This window comes from Sorex fumeus, unplaced genomic scaffold (assembly GCF_029834395.1).
Source record: "Sorex fumeus unplaced genomic scaffold, SorFum_2.1 ptg000014l, whole genome shotgun sequence".
Lineage (NCBI taxonomy): Eukaryota > Metazoa > Chordata > Mammalia > Eulipotyphla > Soricidae > Sorex > Sorex fumeus.
In genome coordinates, this window is record NW_026606071.1 from 6,011,709 (window position 1) to 6,029,185 (window position 17,477).

Sequence of the window (17,477 nt, forward strand, 5' to 3'; positions counted from 1 at the left end):
TGGCTGTGAATGTGAGTTTCTGTCTTTCTTTATTTTTATTTAAACACATCCTCTTCAACAGTTGCCATTTATTGCCTTTCTGATGTATGTCATTCTCACTTGTGTGAGATTTTATTTCACTTTTTTTAAATTTGTAATTCCCTTCTAAAAAGTGATGATGAACACCTTTTCATATGCTTACTGGCTGTAGTTCTCCTTATGAGTGTCTATTCATCACCTCTATGTATTTTTGGTTTTTTTTGCTCTCTTTGGGTCACACACCTGTTGATGCAAAGAGGTTAACTCCTGGCTCTACACTCAGGAATTACTCTTGGCAGTGATCAGAGGATCATATAGGATGCTGGAAATCAAAGCCAGGTCTGCCTCATGCAAGGCAAACACTCTACCTGTTGTGTTATTGCTTCAGTCCCGGCTTTCTCTATTCTTTGATGAGGTTATTGGTTTCTCTGATATTTAGCTTTGTGAGAGGTTTATATAATTTGGATATTAATTCTTACAAATATTCTTGTCCTGTTCACCATGTCTTAGTTTGAGTTGCAGAAAATTTTCCTTGCAGAAAATTTAAATTTGACTTAATCCCTTTTGTTTTAGTCTTTGACAGTGGAATCATATCATTTAACAGATATTTGAGTTGTAGTTCCTGGAGTGCTTTGCCTAAATTTTTCGGAATGAATTATATGGATTCTGGTTCAAGGTCAAGGTTTTTAATTCATTTTGAATCAACTCTTGTATACATTGATATATATTGATGCAATTTCAGATTGCATGTGGCTATTCAGATTTCCTAGCACCTTTTGTAGCAGTCCTTGCTCCACTTCACTCATCAGCTCTTTTACCACAGATTAGCCATCAATAGATCTAAGGTTATCAATTTTAAGCATTTTAAATTTAAATTGGAAGAATGTTTTTCAGGAAACTTGATCTATAGATAAGAAGGTAAAGTTTTTGTCCATTTCAAAGCAGAGCCAGTAGAAACTGTTTAGGCAAATCCCCCCATTTGTTTACTGACTTGCCCAAGTAGTTGGTTTATGACAAAGTAAAAGTAAAAAATACAAGTCCCTTGATACCTGGTTTAAATTTATAGGTGGATATTTGTACAAAATCATGCATAGATTGCTTATGACTTGATGTTCACTAATAATTCACAGTTCTGAAATACTAGAACTAAAGTACATTATTACATGAATTTTCCATGCACAGAAAATTTCTTTCAAATCTCCTATCTGTGATCTTCAGAATGATTTAGACACCATAACTGCCACAGTCTGGTGGCATAAACTATTACTTTTAAAAAAGGTGTTCATTTTATAGAAAAAAAGAGACTATAATGGTCTTCTATTCACAAAATTCACTGGTGTAGTCACATTTGTTAGTGTAATGAAGCAGCTAGCTTGAAAGGATGTTGAGATGTCTTTTTAAAGATTCAGTCACAGTGCCAGTTGTATAACAACACCTTACAGGGCTGGCAAAAGGTTCTGTAGAGGACTGTATATTCTCTGAGTCTGATAGCAATATACAGTGTTGTTTTTCCTTGATTCATAGGTCCAGGAATCAAAGGGGTGGGAATGGGAGTGGCAAACTTACTATCCCTAACCTCCCCCTAGCAAATTTAATGTTTTCTTTTTCCATGAATTTATGCTCTTGATGCCTAAAGTTCTTACTTTCAAGGAGAGAAATACTTTCAGCAGGAAACACAACAAAGATCTAAAAATTAAGACTGCCACCCAGCCACTTCAAACTCTGTATAATTTTGAATCAATAGGCATATAAGGACAGTTTGCAACACTAGCACTGTAGCATTGTCTTCCCATTGTTCATTGATTTGCTCGAGCAGGCACCAGTAGCATCTTCATTGTGAGACTTGTTGTTTACTATTTTTCTTATATCGAATATGACATGGGGAGCTTGCCAGGCTCTGCCGTGAGGGAGGAATATTCTCGGTAACTTGCCGGGCTATCTGAGAGGAATGGAGGAATGAACTCGTGTCAGCCACATGCAAGACAAATGCCCTAGCCGCTGTGCTATCGCTCCAGTCCACTTAAGTTAGCAAGAAGTAAAATCAAGAACTTTATATCACGAACTGGGGGAGAGATTGATGTACTTTGTATGTGCCACATTAGGCAGAATTATGACTTTGTTTTATTATCTTTCAATGCAGTTTGAACATATGTGTATGTAGTATGCACCAGCGTCATGGGTGTGGACTTTAATAGTTAATTTCATGTGGCCAGGATATGTCTGTATTAGGCATTATCTGATGGAATCAAAGTCAGAAATATTAGAAATTGGTTGGAGCTGGAAATTCTCTTTGTTTTTTGCTCTCAGATGGGAATTAACATCACTAGTTTCTTTTTTCTCAGACCTTCACACTCAGAAGTGTATCAACAACTTTCCCTTATTTCTAGCTTACAGTGGCAGATGGTGGGACTTTTCAACCTATGAGATTGTGAAAGAATTTATTTTATTACTTATTGATCCTATCTAATACAGATATTATTTTAAATTATCTTAATGAAATTAAATATCTGCTACACATTTTTTTTAAAAAAAAGAACAAGAACAATAGCCTGACTCTTTTCACTTTTCATGAGTTAGTTTGGTGTTTTGGTTACCAGGCAACTACTAATTGGATGCTTTCTGCAGTTCCATGCTTTTATATATCTGGAAAATGATCTCAGTGGACATCTGGAACTTGTCCCTGGGTAAGATTTTTATTTATCATATTAACCCTCTTTATTCTAATGTTATAAAACTGCTTAACTTAAAAGTATTCAGGTGCTAAGCACAGTTCAGATATGTCATATGTTTACCATTTTATTCATCTAACAGATATTACATGTGAAAGAAAATCAGATAATTGGATATTTAGCACATCATATAGATTAAATCAGAATCACTTGTTAATTGCTTGATGCCGTAGCTGTTTGTATAACTTACTTAAAATCTTAGTGTGTACAATTGTGGTTGAATTCTCAACATTTAGTTTACCTGGTTCTAGTATGTAGTATCAATAATTTGATAAGCAAGTCTGAACCCAGATTTTTTCTTAATCAATTTTTTAACTGAAGTATCATGTGTTACAGTAGTGTTAATATGGCTGTTTCATGCTTACAAAGCTAATGTATCATACTAATCACCAATGTGCCAATATCTCTCCACCACTGGCTCTAGATACTTACTCCTATCCTCATCCTCCTTAATGCTGCCTCAATTATCACTTCTTAGGAAATGTATTAGGTTTCTGTTCCCTTCCACTCCAGATACAAGGGATATTATTCAGTATTTGCACTTCTCCTTCTAATTTCACTAAGAATAATACTCTCCAGTTCCATCCAAATTGAAAGACTTGATCACTTGACTTACCGTTAATTGTTGATTTTCTTGAGCGGGCACCAGTAACGACTCCATTTGTCCCTGTCGCATGCTAGTGTAGCTCAATGGCATCTGTTCACTCTAGGAACATGAAGAGCCTCAAACCGATCATTCATGATCTTGATTAAGAAGTCTGACCATCTGGTAGGTGGGCGGCCACACGGTCTTTTGACATCCCGTGGAATCCAGTTGGTAACAGCTCTAGTCCAGCGGTCGTCTTTAAATCTCATTATGTGACCAGCCCATCTGATTTTTGATACCTTGGCAAACGAGACAGTGTCCCTGATTCTTGATTGTCGACGGATGTCGGAACTCCAGATTTTTTCTCTCATTTGAGTGAAACGTGATATTCCAAGCATAGCTCTTTCATTTCCTCTTTGGGAGACCTGAATAGCATTCTCATCCTGTTTACATAGGGCCCAGGTCTCTGAGGCATATGTTAATGCAGGAATAACAGTGGAATCAAAGAGATGTGCCCAGAACCGGAGGTTCTTCATCCTCTTAGCTATTTCTTCGATGCTCTTGTAGGCGTTCCAAGCCACTCTCTTCCTCCTGCGCAGCTCGGGTGCCAGGTCATTTGTCATGTTGACCTCTCGACCTAGGTACACATAGCTGTTGCATTCGGAGATGGTCGTTCCGTTGAGAGCGAATGGGGCGTCAGGAACGAGGCTGTTTCTCATAAACATTGTCTTCATAAAATTCAGCTGTAGTCCTACCTTTCCACACTCACGGTCAAAGTCGGCCAGCATTTGTGCCGCTTGGCTGATGTTTGGTGTTATTAAAACAATGTCATCAGCAAAGCGGAGGTGGTGTAGTTGCCAACCATCTGTCTTCACTCCCATTCCTTCCCATTGCAGTCGTCGCATGATGTTCTCGAGGGTGGCACTGAAGAGTTTCGGTGAAATGGCATCACCCTGCTGAACCCCTCTCTTGACATCAATGATCACTTCTTTGTAGAATGGTGAGATCCTGGTAGTGAATCCGTAATACAGCTCACGGAGGATCTTGACGTATTGAGCTTGAATGCCCTGATTGGCTAGGGCTTCAATGACCGCCTCCATCTCAACAGAATCGAAGGTCTTCTTTAAATCAATGAACGTTAGACAGAGCAGCATCTTGAACTCCCAAGAAACCTCAATGAGCTTGGTTATCGTGTGGATATGGTCGATGGTGCTGAATCTTTTGGGAACCCGGCTTGCTCACATGGTTGTCCTTCATCTAGTGTTCTGCCAATCCTATTTAGGATGACTTGAATGAACAACTTGTAGATGACAGACAATAAGCAGATCGGTTGATAGTTGCCAATGTCATGGATGTCTCCCTTCTTGAACAGTAGTACAGTCCTGCTGGTTTTCTATTGGGATGGAAACTTGCATTCAGAGAGGTAGCGTGTGAAGAGCCGAGCTAGTGTATTGATGAAATAGTATACAAGATTTCATCTTCTCTTATATCTCATAAGAATTCCATTGTATCAATATACCATAATTTATGTATCCACTCATATTTTTGGGGGTATTAAGACACTGAACCAGATGACAACCCATCAACAGTGAATAAGTTTCATTTTCACTATATTCACACTAGTGTTTACTGTAGACGTTTTGGTAAACATCGTTCCCATTAGTGTAAATGAAAACCTCATTATTGTTTTGATTTGAACTTCTCTCATAATCAGTGAACTTCCCTCAAAATAAGTTATATTTCATATGACTGTTGGATATATTCTTTTATAAATAGTTTATTCCTCTCCTCTTTCCTTTTTCTTGCTTTGTTTTGTTTCTGGGCCACATCCAGCAAGGCTGAGGGTTTATTCCTGGCTCCACACTCAGGAATCGCTCTTGGCAGTGCTCAGGGGACCTACCATATGAGATGCCGAAGATCAAAGCCAGGTCAGCCACATGCAAAGAAAGTTGCTCACTGCTGTATTATATTGCTCCCACTCCCATTCCCATTTTTTGATAATGCTGTTTGTTTCTTTGTTGCTGTATTTTGTGGTTGCCTTTTATATCTTTGATATTAGTTCTTATCAGATAGATAATGAGCAAATATTCTATCTAATTCAATAAGACAGCTCTTGAACCTAGCCATCATTATTTTTTTCCACAGTGGAGAAGTTTTTGTTTTGATGTAGTTCCACTGTTTATCTTTTGTTTTGTTTTCTTTGACAGTGGAGTCATGTAATTGAAGACTCAGAATTCTTTCTCAAATTTGCTTTTGATTGTTTTGAAAATGTTATGGTTCCATACAAATTTTAGGAGTATTTGTTCTATGCCCTTGAAGAATGTCATGAGAATTTTAATGAATATTGTATCTAATCTGTGTATTGATTGGTGTAGTTAGGTCATTTTAATTATATTGATCTTTTTAATCCATTAACAAGCAATATATTTCCATTTTCTTACATATCTTTAATTTCTTTTAATAGTAATTGCTAATTTATACTAAACAAACACTAAGTTATAAAAAATCATTACAGTCTCATTCCTTTTGCCAGTGACTAGATTGCAGAATGAGTCCTTCAGTCAACTTGGTCTAATGAGACATGAAACAAAGCATTCAAGGACTAGGAAGAAAGCAGATTCAAGGACTAGGAAGAAAGCACTAGGAAGGGAAGGGGGACAACTTGGATTTTGTCCTCAGTACCCCATTTTGTCTCACAATCTCTGCCAGGATGTGATTCAAAAATCAAATCAAATATTTTAAAAAACATTGAAATACAGGAAAATTGGAAACAAAACAGCGAAAAAAAAATGAGTCACCTTTTTCTTCACTGATATAAATAAAGATTCTTCTTTTGCTACTGAATGATAATAAAACAATTTATTGAGATAGAGATAGCCACAAAAAGATGCCGTCTTCGAAAACTCTTGAGCTTATTCACCAATGTGGCTTGGCACAAGCCTCAGGTAACCACAAGCAAACGTCCAAAGTCACAAAGCAGTGCAGAGAAGCGATCAAGGAAGACCTCAAAGAAAGAAGAGCAGCAGTGCTGGCAGATGCAGCAGAAGCCGGGAAAAGCATTCTCAACACCCGCCTGTCCTTTGCCAACTACAAGACCAAGATGACTGTCCTCCAACATCCTGATGAATCTATCACATCTTCCAGAAGGGCACTGGAGAAGATTATCCATGACTTCTACTCAGATCTCTTCAATATCCATGTCCACCTGCCCACATAACAAATTCCTTAGGATGGATATGTGGTTCCCAATGTTCTCCCTTCCAAAATCCGACACACCATTTCATCGGTAAAGAAGCAAACAACACCAAGCCTGGACAAGATCAGAACGAAACATCTGAAAAACTTGCCATCAGTACTCATCAATATACTGGCTCGGCTCTTCACACGCTAACTGTCTGAATGCAAGGTTCCATCCCATTGGGAAACCAACAGGACTGTACTACTGTACAAGAAGGGAGACATCCACAACATTGGCAACTATCGCCCAATCTGCCTATTGTCTGTCATCTACAAGCTCTTCACATGAGTCATCCTGAATAGGATTAGCAGAAAACTAGATGAAGGCCAACCATGCAAGCAAGCTGGTTTCCGAAAAGGATTCAGTACAATCGACCATATCCACACAATAACAAGCTCATTGAGGTTTCTCGGGAGTTCAAGATGCTGCTCTGTCTAACATTCATCGATTTAAAGAAGGTCTTTAATTCTGTTCAGACTGAAGCGGTCATCAAAGCCCTAGCCAAACAGGGCATTCAAACTCATTACATCAGGATTCTCTGTGAGCTGTATTGCGGATTTACTACCAGGATCTCACCATTCTACAAAGAAGTGATCGTTGATGTAAAGAGAGGGGTTTGGCAGGGTGACACCATTTCACCATAACTGTTCAGTTTCGTGAACGTCATGTGATGACTGGAATGGAAAGGAATGGGAGTGAAGATAGACGGTCAGCAACTACACCACCTCTGCTTCACTGATGACATGGTTCTAATTACACCAAACATTAGCCAAGTAGCACAAATGCTGGCCGACTTCAACTGTGAGTGTGGAAAGGTCAGACTACAGCTGAATCTCACAAAGACAATGTTTATGAGAAACAGTCTCATTCCTGAAATTCCTTTAACTCTCAACGGAACTGACATCTCTGAATGCAACAGTTATGTGTACCTAAGTCAAGAAGTCAACATGACGAATGACCTGGCACCTGAGTTGCGCAGGATGAAAAGACAGCTTGGAACCTTCAATAGCATTGAAAAAATAGCTAAAAGGATGAAGAACCTCCAGCTCTGGACACATCACTTTGATTCCACTGTTCTTCTTGCATTAACATACACCTCAGAGACCTGGACCCTATGAAAACAGAATGAGAACGCTATTTGGGTCTCCCAAAGAGGAATTAAAAGAGCTATGCTTGGGGTATTATGCTTCACTCAAGTGAGAGAAAGAATCTGAAGTTCCAATCTCTGTTGACAATCAAGAATCAGGGATGCTGTCTTGTTTGGCAAGGTGTCAAAAATCAAATGGACTGGACATGTAATTAGATTTGGAGATGACCACTGGACTAGAGCCATGACTGACTGGATTCCACAGGACGTCAAAAAATCGCATGGCTGCCTTCATACGAGATGGTCAGACTTTTTCTTCAAGACCCTGAAGGATCGGTTTGAGGCTCTTTGTGTTCCTGGAGAGAGGAGACGCCACTGGGCTATACTGGCATGCAACAGGGATGAATGGAGACGTTACTGGCGCCCACTCGAGCAAATTGATGAGTAATGGGATGTCAAGTGATCAAGCAATCAATAATAAAATAATAACCCCTTTAGTGAAATAAAGTGAAATAACAATTCACTGAAATATCAGTTACTTAATCCTAACTGGGGGAATTATTGTATGTGTTTGCAATATTTCTAGGCTCCACAAACAAGATACTCATGGAATTTTCCAGTTACAACAAAGAAGATTATTGAATATGTTGCCAAATGTTCACTCTAGGGGAAAAATTCTCCCCTAGTTATGAAAAAAAGAACGATTTAAAAAGAAGTGTAAAAATGTATGGTAGCAGAGAGACCCCATAATTACTATAGGACAGCGGTAGGGCATTTGCCTTGTGCGCAGCCAGCCCTGCCGAGCCGAGTTTGATTCCTCCACCCATCTTGGAGAGCCCAGCAAACTACCGAGAGTATCTCGTCCGCACGGCAAAGCCTGGCAAGCTACCTGTGACATATTCAATATGCCAAACACAGTAGCAACAAGTCTCAAAATGGAGACATTACTGGGCCCACTCCAACAAATCGATGAACAATGGGAGGACAGTGTTTGTTTTTTATTTCCAGTCCAATAAATTCTGAAAGTCTATCTCTGGTTTATTGTATAAGATAATAAATCCCTTTATCGCTGATCCAGTATTAAATGATTGTAACTTTCATTGAGCAGCCTAAATACATCAGGCAAGACTGGATGAATTTGCTTAATGTAGAAGTAAAATGATCATTTTGAAGTAAAGGGATAAAAAAATGATATAAATTACACAGAATTCTAGCACAAGACAGCATTACTTTATACATTTGTTAATTTGTTTTTGTGGATCAGATCAGATTGTGCTTACTGCTTAATTATGGCTCTGATTCTAGGAATCACTCCTAATGAATCTTGGGTAAATATATGGGTTTTCAGGCTTCAAACCCTGATTGAGCTGTGCTAGAGAAGTGTTCTACCTGCTGTACTATCACTTCTTTTCTCTGTTTAATTAAAAATATTTTAGAGGGTTTGAAAAGAGTACAATAGGTTGGGAATTTGCCTTGTATATTACTGATCGACACTACTCCCACTACCCAGCCGTCACCACACTTCAGGATGCTTTCTGGACCCGCGCGGCCGCAAAGCGGCCGTGCAACACATCATAAGACATTATATACCCATCTTCCGGAATTGTTGTACCGTATTTGGTAGGGTTCAAATATGGTAACACCTACAAGGGTGTTTAGAGGTCGCCCCAAAAGCCTCTATCCTTCTCGGAAAGACTGGCAAGCTACCGAGAGTATTCCGCCCGCACGGAAGAGCCTGGCAAGCTATCCATTGTGTATTCGATATGCCAAAACCAGTAACTACAACTGGTCTCATTCACCTGACCCTGAAGGATTCACCGACATGGCAGCACTGAGAAGGATGAGAAAGGAGAGGCAGACAAAATCTCAAGGCCGACCTAGGCTGCCACAACGAAGGAAGACAAAAATGATCGTTTGTATTTTCAATGCACGTACGCTAGCATCAGAGGCATCCATCGAGGACCTGATGGTACAAGCGCGAATGATCAAGTACGACATCATTGGTCTGACCGAGACAAGAAGGCACGAATCTCACCATGCCGTTTTCGACACTGCAGAAGAATTGTTCCTCGGAACATGCAATAAAAGAGGTGTTGGAGGCATCGGTGTCCTTGTCAACACGAACTTGGCCAAGAGCATTGATTCATTCCAATGCCTAACAACCCGAATCGGACGTTTACATTTGAATAGATGTGGCTCACTGCCTGCAGTTTCTATCTTCGTTGTCTATGCACCAACATCTCATTATGATGAAAGAGAAATCGAGAAGTTCTACATGGAGCTAGAGAAGTTCTATAAAGAAGACCACACCTTCTACAAGATCATTGTGGGTAATTTTAATGCCAAGATAGGACCAAGAAGATCAGCTGAAGAACTTCACATCGGGACCCATGGCCTAGAATGGAACGAACAGGGTGAGAGACTGTCTGAGTTCATCATGTCGACCAAGACCATTCATGGTAACTCACAGTTCCAGAAGGCAGAATCTAAACGATGGACATGGGAGTCTCCCGGTGGACGATTCCACAACGAAACAGACCACATCATATTCAATCGATGGTTTTGCCTGACCGATGTCGCTGTTGTCCCAAAATTTCGAATGGGATCAGACCACCGTCTCCTCCGTGCAAAATTCTGCTTCACAGAGCGGGGATAAAGGGCTGCAAAGTTCAAAAAGAGAACTCCCAGAATGACCACCAACTGGGAACTCTTTGGTACTATTGCGGCAACATGGAAAGATGCCATTGTTGACAACATTGACGAGGAATACGATCGACTGGTTCACACCTCCATGAATGTGCGAGGAACGACAAGAGAGCAATAGCCACAAAAAATCACCTATCTTCAAAAACTCTTGAGCTAATTCGCCAGCGTGGTTTGGCGCATGCCTCAGGCAACCACAAGCTAACGTCCAAGCTCACAAAGCAGTGCAGAGATGCGATCAAGGAAGACCTCAAAGAGAGAAGAGCAGAAGTACTGGTAGATGTGACAGAAGCCGGGAAAAGTTCGTAACGCCCGCCTGTCCTTCGCCAACTACAACTGTCATCTACAAGTTGTTCACTCGAGTCATCCTAAATAGGATTGGCAGAACACTAGATGAAGGACAACCATGCGAGCAAGCCGGGTTCCGCAAAGGATTCAGCACCATCGACCATATCCACACGATAACCAAGATGACTGCCCTCCGACGTCCTGATGGATCTATCACATCCTCCAGAACGGCAATGGAGAAGATTATCCATGACTTCTACTCAAATCTCTTCGATAGCCATGTCCACTTGCCGACATACAAAATTCCACAGGATGGATTTGTCGTTCCCAACGTTCTCCTTTCTGAAATCCGACACACCATTTCGTCGGTAAAGAAACAGACAGCACCCGGCCCAGACAAGGTCACACCTGAACACCTGAAGAAACTGCCGTCAGTACTCATCAATACACTGGCTTGGCTCTTCACTCACTACCTGTCTGAATGCAAGGTTCCGTCCCAATGGAAAACCAGCAGGACTGTACTACTGTTCAAGAAGGGAGACATCCATGACATTGGCAACTATCGCCCGATCTGCCTATTGTCTGTCATCTACAAGTTGTTCACTCGAGTCATCCTAAATAGGATTGGCAGAACACTAGATGAAGGACAACCATGCGAGCAAGCTGGGTTCCGCAAAGGATTCAGCACCATCGACCATATCCACACGATAACCAAGCTCATTGAGGTTTCTCGGGAGTTCAAGATGCTGCTCTGTTTAACGTTCATTGATTTAAAGAAGGCCTTTGATTCTGTTGAGACGGAAGCGGTCATTGAAGCCCTAGCCAATCAGGGCATTCAAGCCCAATACATCAGGATCCTCCGTGAGCTGTATTGCAGATTCACTACCAGGATCTCACCATTCTACAAAGAAGTGATTGTTGATGTCAAGAGAGGGGTGCGGCAGGGTGATACCATTTCACCGAAACTCTCCAGTGCCACCCTCGAGAACATCATGGGACGACTGCAATGGGAAGGAATGGGAGTGAAGATAGATGGTCGGCAACTAAACCAACTCCGCTTTGCTGATGACATTGTTTTAATAACACCAAACATCAGCCAAGCGGCACAAATGCTGGCCGACTTTGACCGTGAGTGTGGAAAGGTAGGACTACAGCTGAATCTTACGAAGACAATGTTTATGAGAAACAGCCTCGTTCCTGATGCCCCATTCACTCTCAATGGAACGACCATCTCCAAATGCAACAGCTATGTGTACCTAGGTCGAGAGGACAACATGACAAATGATCTGGCACCTGAGCTGCGCAGGAGGAAGAGAGTGGCTTGGAATGCCTTCAAGAACGTCAAAGAAATAGCTAAGAGGACAAAGAACCTCTGGCTCCGGCACATCTCTTTGATTCCACTGTTCTTCCTGCGTTAACATATGCCTCAGAGACCTGGGCCCTACGCAAACAAGATGAGAACGCTATTCATGTCTCCCAAAGAAGAATAGAAAGAGCTATGCTTGGAATATCACGTTTCACTCAAATGAGAGAAAGAATCCAGAGTTCTGACATCCGTGGATGATCAAGAATCAGGGACGCTGTCTCATTTGCCAAGGTGTCGAAAATCAGATGGGCTGGTCACGTAATGAGATTTAAAGATGACCGCTGGACTAGAGCTGTTACCTACTGGATTCCATGGGATGTCAAAAGACCACGTGGCCACACACCTACCAGATGGTCAGACTTCTTTGTGAAGATCATGAACGATCGGTTTGAGGCCCTTCATGTTCCCGGAGCGAACAGATGCCATTGGGCTACACTAGCACGCGACAGGGACAAATGGAGACGTTACTGGCGACTGCTCGAGCAAATCAACGTCTAACGGAAGTTAAGTGATTAAGTGATTACTGACCCACGTTTGATCTCTTACACCCCATATGTCCCACAAGCCTCCTGGGAATGATCCCTGAAAGCAAATCAGGAGTAATTCCTGAGCACTGCAAGGTGTGGCACACCTCCTAAACCCAAACAAAACAATTATTTATTTACAAACAATGGTTTACAAGGGTAGAATTTGATACATACAATGTTCCAATACTACACACACCGAACTCGGGTCGGCCATGTAGGCTGCGTGCAAGACAAACACCCTGTATATATGATGCATGATTATGTAACCTGGGCTGGAGCAATAGCACAGCGGTAGGGCATTTGCCTTGCACGCAGCCAACATGGCCGACCTGAGTTCGATTCCTCCGCCCCTCTCGGAGAGCCCGGCAAACTACCGAGAGTATCTCGCCCGCACGGCAGAGCCTGGCAAGCGACCCGTGATGTATTTGATATGCCAAACACAGTAACAACAAAGTCTCCAATGGAGACGTTATTGGGCCCGCTCGAGCAAATCGATGAACAATGGGAGGGCCTTTACCTTTACCTTTACATTACTACACACACCAACAATTTCAATCTTCTTCCACAATAGTTCCCAGGAACTTACCATTCCCACGTTCATCTCCGTCTCAGTAGGTTGCATACTGTAGACTAACTCTCAAGTTCTGTTGCCATTGTACACTGGTTATTTAATTACAATATTTCTTTAAATCCCACATATGAGAGAGATCCTTCTGTATGTGTCCCTCTTCTTTTAACTTCACTTTACATGATGTGCTCTAGTTTTTTTTATTTATTTATTTATTTATTTATTTATTTATTTATTATTAGCAAAACACCATGAGGTACAGTTGTAGACTTACAAACCTTCATGCTTGGGTTTCAGTTATACAATGATCGAATAACTATCCATCCAATAGTGCCCCTTCTCCACCACCAATGATCCCAGTAGCCCTCCCATCCCCACAACCCCTCCCTCCCCAGCCCACCCAGCCTCTGTGGCAGGGCATTCCCTTTTGCTCAATCTTTCCTTTAGGGTGTTGTAGTTTGCAACAGAGGTATTGAGAGGCTATCATGTTCAGTCTATAGTCTACATTCAGTGCGCATCTCACATCCCGAGCAAGTCCTCCAAACATTCTTTACTTAGTGTTCCCTTCTCTATCTGAGCTGCCTATCCCCCCCAGCATGTGAGGCCAGATTCCAAGCCCTGGAGTAGACCTCCTGATACTTATCTCAACTATTCTTGGGTGTTAGTCTCCTATTTTGTTACTTTATATTCCCCAGATGAATGCAGTTTTTCTATGTCTGCCCCTCTCTTTCTGGCTCATTTCACTTAATATGATACTTTCCATGTAGAACCACTTGTACATAAATTTCATGACTTTATCTTTTCTAACAGATACATAGTACTCCACTGTGTAGATGTACAAAAGTTTTTTAACCAGTCATTTTTTCTCATTCCCCCCCCCCCAATTTTGGTTATTGTGAACAGTGTAGCAATGAAAATAGAAGTACAGATGTCATTTTGACTGTACATTTTTCCTCTCTGGGGTATATTCCCAGGAGTGGTATTGTTGGATCAAATGGTAGCTCAATTTCTAATTTTTTGAGAATCGTCCATTTTGTGTTCCAAAAGGGCTGAACTAGTCGGCATTCCCACCAGCAATGAAGAAGGGTCCCTTTCTCGCCACATCCATGCCAACACCGGTTGCTTTTGTTCTTTTGGATGTGGTCCATTCTTTGTGGTGTGAAATGATATCTCATTGTTGTTTTGATCTGTATCTCCCTGATGATTAATGATGTAGAGCATTTTCTCATGTGCGTTTTTGCCATTCAAATTTCTTCTTTGAGAAATTTTCTGTTCATTTCATCGCCCCATTTTTTGATGGGGTTGGATGTTTTCTCTTTGTGGAGTTCAACCAGTGCTTTGTATATCCTTGATTTCAACGCCTTGTCAGATGGGCATTGGGCAAATATCCTTTCCCATTCTGAAAAACGTCTTTGTATTTTGGTCACTGTTTCTTTTGAGGTCCAAATGCTTCTTAGTTTAAGATAGTCCCATTTATCTATCTCTGTTTTCACTTGCTTGGCCAGTAGCGTGTCACTTTTGAAGATACCATTAGCTTCAATGTTATGGAGGGTTTTGCTAACCTTGTCTTCAAAGTACCTTATGGATTCTGGTCTGATGTTGAGGTCTTTAAGCCATTTTGATCTTACTTTTGTACATGGTGTTAGGTAGAGATCTAAGCCCATTTTTTTGCATATTGCCATCCAGTGTTGTCAGCACAATTTGTTAAAGAGTTTCCTTGCTCCACTTCACATTTCTTGCTCCCTTATCAAAGACTAGATGATTATGTGATTGAGGGGAGATGTCAGTATATTCAACCCTGTTCCATTGGTCTGTGGTTCTGCATTTGTTCCAGTATCATGCTATTTTAATTGTTACTGTGTTGTAGTAGAGTTTGAAGTTGGGGAGACTGATTCCTCCCATTTTCTTTTTCCCAAAAATTGCTTTAGCTATTCGTGCATGCTTATTGTTCCATATGAATTTAAGGATTGTTTGCTCCATTTCTTTAAAGAATGTCATGGATATTGTTATAGGGATCACATTGAATTTGTACAATGTTTTGGGGAGCATTGCCATTTTGACAATGTTAATTCTCCAGATCCATGAACAGGGGATATCTTTACATTTTCTCGTGTTCTTTTTTATTTCTGAAGTAGTGTTTTGTAGTTTTCTTTGTACAGGCCTTTTACGTCCTTTGTTAAGCTGATTTCTAGGTACTTGATTTTCTGGGGCACAGTTATGAACGGGATAGTTTTTTTCATGTCACTTTCTTCTCTCTCATTATTTGTGTATAGGAAGGCCATAGACATTTGGGTATTGATTTTATAGCCTAAAATTTTACTATACAAGTCTATTGTTTCTAGGAGTTTCTTGGTAGAGGTTATAGTATTCTCTAAGTGTAGTATCATATCATCTGTGAATAGTGAGAGCTTGATTTCTTCCTTTCCTACCTGAATGCCCTTAATATCTTTTTCTTGCCTAACCACTGTTGAAAGTACTTCCAGTACTATATTGAAGAGCAGTGGAGAGAGTGGGCATCCTTGTCCCATCCCTGATCTTAGAAGGAAGGCTCTCATTTTTTCACCATTGAGAGTGATGCTTGCCATATGCTTGTGGAAGATATCTTTAACTATATTGAGGAAAGTCCCATCTATCCCCATTTTGGTGAGGGTTTTCATCATAAACGGGTGCTGAATTTTGGCAAATGCTTTTTCTGCATCTATTGATATGATCCTATTGTTTTTATCTTTCTTTTTGCTGATATGATGGGCTGGAGTGATGGCACAGCAGTAGGACATTTGCTTTGTGTGCAGCCAGCCCAGCCGAGCCGGGTTCGATTCCTCTGCCCCAGGAATTTATCCATTTCTTTTCTAGGTTCTCTAGTTTTGTGGCATACAGTCAAAGTTAGTCTCTGATGATCTTTTGAATTTCTTTGGTTTCTGATGTGATATCCCACTTCTCATTTCTGATTCAATTTATTAGGGCTCTCTCTCTCTCTCTCTCCCTCTCTCTCTCTCTCTCTCTCTCTCTCTCTTTGTGAGTTTTGCTAGTGGTTTATCTATCTTGTTTATTTTCTCAAAGAACCAGCTCTTGGTTTCATTGATCTTTCAAATTGTTTTTTGGGGTTACATGTTGTTGATTTCTGCTTCAAGTTTTATGATCTTTCCTTCTGCCTGGTTTGGGCTCCTTTTGTTGGTCCTTTTCTAAGATCTTGAAGTATGAAGTCAAGTTGTTTATGTGGGTCCTTTCTTCCGTCCTGAGAAATACTTGCAGAGCTACAAATTTTATCCTTAACATGGCTTTACCTGCATCCCATAGGTTCTGGTAGCTCGTGTCTTCATTCTCATTTGTTTCCAGGTATCTTTTGATTTCATCTTTGACTTCCTTCCTGACCCACTTGTTGTTCAACATTGAGTTATTTAATTTTCAGGTTTTGATTCAGTCCTTTGTGTCTATGTGTGATTCGCTTCTATTTTCAGTGCATAAGGTAAAGGTAAAGGCCCTCCCGTCATTTGTTGTTCGTTGATTTGCTCGAGCGGGCCCAGTAACGTCTCCATTGGAGACTTTGTTGTTACTGTGTTTGGCATATTGAATACGTCACAGGGAGCTTGCTAGGCTCTGCCATGCGGGCGAGATACATAGTGGTCTGAAAAAATTGTTGATACTATTTATATCTTCCTGATTCTATTGAGTTATGTTTTGTGGTCTATTTTGGAAAATGTACCATGTGCAGTGGAGAAGAATGTGTATTCTTTCTTTTTGGGGTGTAAACCTCTGTATAGGTCTATAAGCCCTCTCTCTTCTATTTCTTCCTTCAAAACCAATGTTTCCGTGCTGAGTTTTGTTATTGTTGATCTACCCAGAGGTCATAAGGCGATGTTGAAGTCTCCGGATTGTGTTGCTAGAAATGTCCACCTTAAAATCTTTTAACAGTTGTTTTAAATATTTAGCTGTTCCCTCATTAGGTGCGTATACACTTAAGAGTGTGATTTCTTTCTGTTTTATGTATCCCTTGATAAATAGAAAATGGCCTTTACTGTCCCTTCTAATCCTTTTCAACCTAAAATTTATGTTGTCGGATACTAGTATGGCTACCCTAGCATTTTTGAGGGAGCTGTTTGCTTACAGGATTGTTCTCCATCCTTTAACTTTGAGTCTGTGTTTGCTCTGACTGTTGAGTTTCTTGTAGGCAGCAGAATGTTTGGTTCTGTCTCTGAATCCATTTTGCCACTCCATGTTTCTTAATTGGTGAATTGAGACCGTTGACATTGAGAGATTATTGTTATGGGGTTTTGCGTCTTCTTTCTGTAAGGGTTTGTTGTGCTTGTAGGGTTTGTTTTGTCTTATAGTAGCCCCTTTAGCCCTTCTTTTAGGTTTGGTTTTGAGTC